We start from the raw sequence: 7,522 nt of genomic DNA, 5'->3' as shown, positions 1-7,522 counted from the left end.
ATGAAATTATCAACTGGCAACTACTTCCGAGAGCCTAAAACATGATCAACAAACTTAACTGTAATAATTATAAAATAACCATATTTAATTATCCCAGGTTATTCATATAGATTTCTCAATTCTCTCCATACATTTATGAGCTGCATGGTAGACAAGACTCTTGAGAGTTATAGCCCCCGCCTCAGAGAGTGATTGAATTACCAACATTTCAGTGAATTCTCTGTAGAAAATACTGACCTAATGGCTTTTTTGGAGTCAAAATAACAAATACTTATGCCACCAACTTGCATGAATATGGGAGATTATTGGAAGAATGTAGGAGACATGCTAATGAGTAAAATGTGAGGGTTGGAAGAAAGCATCACTCTTGCCATCAATAGAGAAACCAGAAATTCAGCATTCACCTGGCACTCAGAGAAACTGGGTGTAGACCCTCAGCCCAACAGTGTGCCCAAAGCTCCCAAAGATGGGTTTTACTTACTGTTGGATTCACAGCATAGGCTGATTATTATGAGTCCTTGAGCTTCTCTGATGTTTCCCTTCCTTCAAGAAAGGGTCCATGCAGGTCCATGTGGTTCTGCTAGAGGGAACCAAGAGGTCAAGACAATTATAGATATCACCCTTTCCTTCCACCATTTTCTTACGGGGACCCAGAGTCCTCCATAGTCTGGGCCAATACCCTCACCAGGAATCCTGGTTCTTTTCATGAGATTATGGCTGTGGAGATTCTAATTCCAAGGTAATTATGTTTTCCTGCAGCACTTCACTCACAAGGGAGATGTCATGTCACATATAGTAACAGCTTGTCCTCTAGAAGAACAGGGTCCCCTTCCTAACCTCCTGGACCCATTCCCTGAGGTAGCTTTACCACATCCTGAGAACTTTAAAATCTCCTCTCTGTGGAGGAGCCTGTTTATTTGTTGGGAAAATAATCCATCTCCCAGAATCTCCGCCTTTGTCCCCAGAGTGTTTTCGTGAAGGACCCTGATCCTCAGTGGTGACCTCCTTCTCTCCTGACCTGTGTCCTCAGGTATCAAAGGTTTCAGCAGCCCTCAGATGCTGAGAGCAAAGGTTTGTTCTGTCTTAGAAGGTGGAGGTATTATCCAATCGCAATCATTTTACCTCGAGTAGACAAATAATTTGTATTTTTGCCAAAGACAAATTTCTTATTCAACTCTTTTACTTAGACATTTGAACAGTTCTTCTACTCAGAGTTTCTCAGCTGAGGACAGGAGATTCACTGATGATGTTGTCTCTCCTGAGAAGCTCACGTCACCGAAACTAGTGACCTTTGGTTGTTCATTCATTCAGTTGGTCCCACTGGGCTTCTCTTTCTCTGTCTCCGTCTCCCTCTGAGAACGCAGGGCAGTGAGGCCCAGGCCATCATGTCAGGTAGAAATTGCCTTCTTTCCTTTGCTTGTGTGTGATTCTTCACTTAAAGGCTTACAAGTTATATTCACTGAGGGTCTTATTGTGCAAGATTAGTCTTGCTGCTCCAATGGTAGTTTAAATTCATGATGAGGTAAGAACAATAAAGGGAAGTAAAAGAAAGGCAAAGGAACTGCACTCTCTATCATTTTCAAGACTGCAGATTTTTTGGTTTCTTGTGACAACTTTCCTAGAGAGTAAAAGCTGACCTTTGTTTTGTGGGCAAAAAGAAAACAAATGTAAGTCTGAATTTCATGAATGTGAAAGAAGGGAAGTGGTTTTCCCCTCACACACGTTATGTGTTCTATGTTAGCAAGCTTCCGTGCAGCACAGATGGGGACAAGGCTATGCAGAAGGGAAGGGTGAGGCCAGTATGAACAACAGGAAGGCAGAAGCATGGGCACTTCTGCCAGAGGCTCAGAGAAGACATACTCCTGGGTTACTTGACCTCCTTTAGCTTTGGAAGAGTAGCCATCTGATTTTTCTTTTATTTAATCCACATGTGATCATTTCTCAGAAGAAAAAGAAGTCACACTAACCAATTTATAAGAGACTGGAAACCAAAACCCCAGTTAGAAGAAGGCTAACCCTCTCTGACTGGATCTTGGAGATCAGCATTGCTGAGCATCTGTCTAGTTGATAAATCCACTCAGGCAATGAAAAGAGTGCTTTGAGAAAATTAGAATTAAGAAGGAAATTAGATGATTCCAGCAGATCCTGATCTTAATTTGGATTATAGTAATTGTGATAATAAAAATAATAAGTGAATTTTATTACATGCTTATTATAGACTAGCCACTTTCTAAGTGCTTTAAAATATTAACTCAATCCTCTCTGTAACCCTGTTTGGATCACACTCACTTATACAACTGGAGGGAAATGCACATCTGGAAAGGTGAACTATTCCAAAAGTACCAAAAATCCAAGGGCACACCTTAGGGAGAATCTTTACAATTGCTCATCTGAAAGAGCCCATTAAAGAAAGTGAAGGATAGAAATGGACAAGAGGTTGAGGGACCAAGAGAGGCCATGAAATGAAATCAGTAGAGGGAGGAGAATGAGATGACAAAGGATCCTTAATTCTACTTCAAATGCCAAAGAATTACTATCCATTATTTTGTAGGACAACACAGGGTGTGGTATGAGTCAAATGAACAAACTTTAAGTTCTAAGGAGAAGTAGACAAAATCACTACTCAGTAGTTAGAAAGGAGTAGACTTTTTGCCAACTGAAAAAAAAATAGAAATCTAAGATTTTATGAGTGATTTCTTCAATGAAATATAGTAAAATAGTTTTATTAACCCAACAGCTGCAGATCTCTAGAACTTATCTTTTTTTGAATTTTCTTGTGACTTGAAGGAAAAAGAAAAGCACCTAAGAATCTCCAGCCATATGAGCTCTGCCTTTTCTCCTTCAGAACCTCACACTTCCCAGAAGACCTCTTCAGGCTAGCCTGCTTTCTCACTCTCAGTGAAGACACCTCCATTTCTCACCTCCAGCCCAGACTGGACTTCCTGTTTTCTACTGAGAGTCCAATGAGAAATCTCTATCCTTTACTGTTCCCACCACTGTTTAAGATGTGGGTTCTGAAGAGGCGTTTCTATGACCAAGATGGAAGAGCATATGTGCTTCCTAGACAGAAGCAGTGAAGGTTTTCAAAGGGCTGCTTAGCAGGGACATTCTGTCTTGATCTTCAAAGTCGGCCATACAGCTTAGACTACTCTTGATTTAAATTTCTAGCTTCATCCATTTAATTGATCTAATTAATTTTCTATTTAAATTTCTTTCATCTAATAAAGAAATCATTTAAAAACTGTGGGGTTAAAGTAAATGTTACTAAAGTCTACATTAACTGATAAAATGACATTTTTAGCAGTAATTTAGGGATGATCTTTGCTTATTTTTTGGACCCTAATCCTCAGGAAGATTTCAATACTCTGACTTTAAATGTACCTACTCAGTGCATATGCACTAACTGGAAAGAAAAGAAAGATAATTAATCCATCAACATCCTCTTTCCTGTTTTCTAAATTCAATAAATGAATTTTCACAAAGTTTTTTGTTACTTTAGAAATGGAGATTTTCAATATGCATATTACTGGTATATATCCTTTTGGGAAGACTATTCTGCTTGTTGCTAAATGTAATCAAATATTTGCCTGTGTCCTTTTTAGTAAAGCATTATTTTATTGTGTTTGTTTTTCAAGGAGGCTGCATCATGACATAGTTTTAAGATAGTCTTAGGATTGGATTTACTCAAGGAATAATTTTTTTTTTATGACTTGATGAATCCTGGGGAGGAAACAGAAATTTGTAATGGGCACTGGAGTAACACTTGTTCCTTCCAATACTCTGCAGACTGCTATGATATCAGTGTCACCCATGCTGGGGACCCTACTAGTGGCCCCGTATTTGTGGGATAATTCTGTGCCCTCAGAATCCACTTTAGTCTTCTCATTCTCTGAGAAGGAATGTTCTGGAGAAACACTTGCTTCAGTGCAGCTCATCTGTATTGTCCCGTCTCCTGAGGACCTGCCATTCTTCCAGTATATACTTTAAACATCTCCGCTCTACCAAGTTCTCAAGCTGCTGCTGACTTTTAACTCCATGTTTTGTGTGATTGGGGTTTTTTTTGTTTGGTTGTTTGGTTGGTTTTTTTTGAGCAAATGAGAGTCTGATGAGCCCCTCTTAGTGCAATCGACATGTGGAAGCATCCAAATAGCAGCTCAGATGAGCACCTGGATTCTTTATCAACTCATCACATGTAGACATAGGAGCGTTGCCATTGCCACAGAATGTCATTCACTATCTTACAAGGATTAGGTCATTAGTCACTGCAGTCACTTATCTCCAATATACTCTGAAAGGAATTCAGAGCAAAGATCAGAAATGAGGCACTCTGTGCTCTGGAAAAAACTGGTAGTACAGGCCTTCATGTAATTAGATATTTTCAGGAGAAAATTTTATGAATCCAACCCTCTACTAGTTGCTGCTAGTCTGCTAGTACTACAATCAAATGTGTGTTTGATAGCACGTACCCCCTTCACCAAAATCACATGTATACTGACCTCCCTTCCACCTCTTTGGAGGAGTTTTTCAGTGCTATCTGAGAGGCTTTCACAGGCTATAGTCCCAAGTAAGTCCTCCCAACTACCCCCCCCCAAAAAAAAAGCTGAGGTCACAGTCTCATGCTGTGTGTTATTTTCAGTGAGCAGTTTTGGTAACCAAAGAAGGGACCCAGAACAGACTTCTCACCTTAGCCTTAACTCTGCAGGATCTGGAGCCTTGGTACCAGCAGGGTCTCTTGGGCCCATACACCTTGGAGAGTCCAGATGAATTTGGATGAGTCTGTCCTGGTTCTTGAATCTTCCAATTATTAGTTGATGATCTTGAGCTTTATTTGGTGGTGTATACTAAATACCTGCCCCCCAAGTTGAAAGATACTGGGGTGTGCCTCCCAGTTGAAAGAAACAACAGAGCCTGGTTAAAAAACACTGGGAATAAAGTTCTCCCCCCATTTGAAAGATACTGGGGAGAGCCCAGCTGAAAGACCCTAGGGATTTGCTCAGCTGAAAGGCACTGAACTTTCTGGGATGAGTGGTTAGGTAAGTCATCTTTCTTTAGTTCAGCTGCTTTAACAGAATTGATCAGGATAATGGTGAAGATATCACACGATAGGTTTGCTGCAAAGAAGAAAGACAAGACTCTTTCCAGTCAGTTAAGTCTTTCTCGAGCAGAGAATTTTATGGAAGTGATAGAGGCCATGTCCTCATACAATGCAGTTGTCCCATAGCGAAGCCCCCTCATTAATTAGAAGAGGTCATGTATAAGAATTGGCCATTCTGTTGTCACTGTAGTGACTTGGGTCGCTGCTGTGGCATGGGTTCAATCAATCCCTGCCTTGGGAACTTCTACATGCTGCAGACACAGCCAAACAACAACAACAAAATCATTGAAAAAAAAGAATTGGCCATTCAGTGATTCAAGCACCCAAGGTGGTCTTAGAAACTGAGACATGTAAGAGAGGGGAAAGGACTCTATGGTCTAGTAGAGTTATGCACACAAGCAGCACACTAGCCCACCACACAAATTCATTAGTTAATTTTATCCCCAGCAAATTCAACTTTAAAATGGGAACTGGAATCAGAGAATCAAGGATCATCAGAAAGTGAGACTCTAACAACCCAGCTGGGTTTATATACATTCAAAACTTAAAATGTACTTACTTAACTGGGAATTAAAGGAAAATCTTGCCCTGAAAATGGCCAAGATAGGGCTCTTTTAGTGCATACGCAGTTATGAAAGAGAAAGCTAGCTTAATAAACATCTTTTCCAGTGCTCGCTTCAGATGCACATATACTAAAATTAGAATGAGACAGAGATTAGCATGGCCCCTGCGCAAAGATGACACTCAGATTTGTGAAGCATTCCATAATTTTTTATTTTTTATTTTTACTTTTTTATCTTTCATCTTCTCAGGGCCATGCCCATGGCATATGGAGGTTCCCAGGTTAAGAGTATAATTGGAGCTACGGCTGCTGGCCTACACCAGAGCCATAGCAATGCCAGATCCAAGCCTTGTCTGCAACCTACACCACAGCTCATGGCAACACCAGATCTTTAACCCACTGAGCAACGCCATGGATCAAACCTGCAACCTCATTGTTCATAGTTGGATTTGTTTCCGCTGTGCCACAACGGGAACTCCCTCCATAATTTTTTAGACTGGGGGTTTGGGGTTAAGTAGATGCAAACTGTTACATTTAGAATGGATAAAAAACAAGGTCCTACTATATAGCACAGGGAACTATATCCAGTCTCCTAGAGTAGACCATGATAGAAAAGAATATTTTAAAAGAATATATATTTATATATGACTGAGTCACTTTGTTGTACAGCAGAAATTGCCACAACATTGTAAATCAACTATACTTTAAATAAATAAATAAATGCATCTTTTCAGAATTCTGACCCTGAGGGAACAAGTCCTTCTAGAAGAATTTGCTTTTCTTTCCCTGTGCCTTGGGATGTAAAAGTTCTACCAGGGCTCTTAGGAACGCTTATCTTTTCTAGACCATCTCTAATTCCTGAGACCAAGAGGAAAAAATGTCAAGCAAGAGGGCTTTTTAAATTTAAATTATTCTGATATTTATAAACTAGTGAATTTTATATTGTAATACCTGATTCATGACTAAGTTTGAAAATGAAGCTATGAGATCTCTGGTCATGTCTGTTTCTATGTACATTATAAATATATACCTTTACCTTTGGATGGTATTATAAAATTAATTTGTAAATGAACTCTATTGGCTTAAAGGAAATTATGCACTTATATAAATTTTCAGAAATACAAAAGAAACGAACCCAAATGAATTTCATGTTCACATAAACTAGAAAATATTCAGTATTAAGTTAGTATTTGATGCTAAAGTTAAAAAATGTCGCTTAATTAATACAGATGTCTTAGAGTCATCAACATTAAATATAATACTTTTATGGCACCTAGATTTACTAGAAGTTGAATAAGATCTTATGATAACCATTGCAAATATAAATTTGTCAGCAAAAATAATTAACTTTTGTTGAAATTTTTATGAGTAAGTTAAATGTAAATGAAATAAGAGCTTTTACAGTGAGCTCTACAGGAATAATTATATTTTAGAAATGCCTACCTAAAAATAGTTTCTCCAGCTATTCAGCCATAAAAAAAGAAGGAAGTTTTACCATCTACAGCAAGACGGATGGACCTGGAGGGCAGACAGAGAAAGACAACTACTGTATGATATCACTTATATGTGGAATCTAATAAATACAACAAACCAGTGAGTATAACACAAAAGAAGCAGACTCAGAGATAAAGAGAACAAACATCATTGCCAGTGGAGAGAGGGAAAGGAGGAGCAATATAGGGGTAGGAGAAAAAAAAGGTTATTATGGGATTATAAGAAGTCATGTGTGTGAAACTTCTGAAAATTATAAAATACTATAGAATATGAAGAGTCTTTCATTCGAGTAAAAAAGCAAATATATCTATAACATATATTACAAACATAGTTTCTCTAGATATCCAGTAACTTGAAACTTTAGAATTTTG

This window comes from Sus scrofa, chromosome 1, assembly GCF_000003025.6.
Source record: "Sus scrofa isolate TJ Tabasco breed Duroc chromosome 1, Sscrofa11.1, whole genome shotgun sequence".
Classification (NCBI taxonomy): Eukaryota; Metazoa; Chordata; class Mammalia; order Artiodactyla; family Suidae; genus Sus; species Sus scrofa.
The sequence above is the reverse complement of the archived record's forward strand: the minus strand, read 5'-3'. Positions refer to the sequence as shown.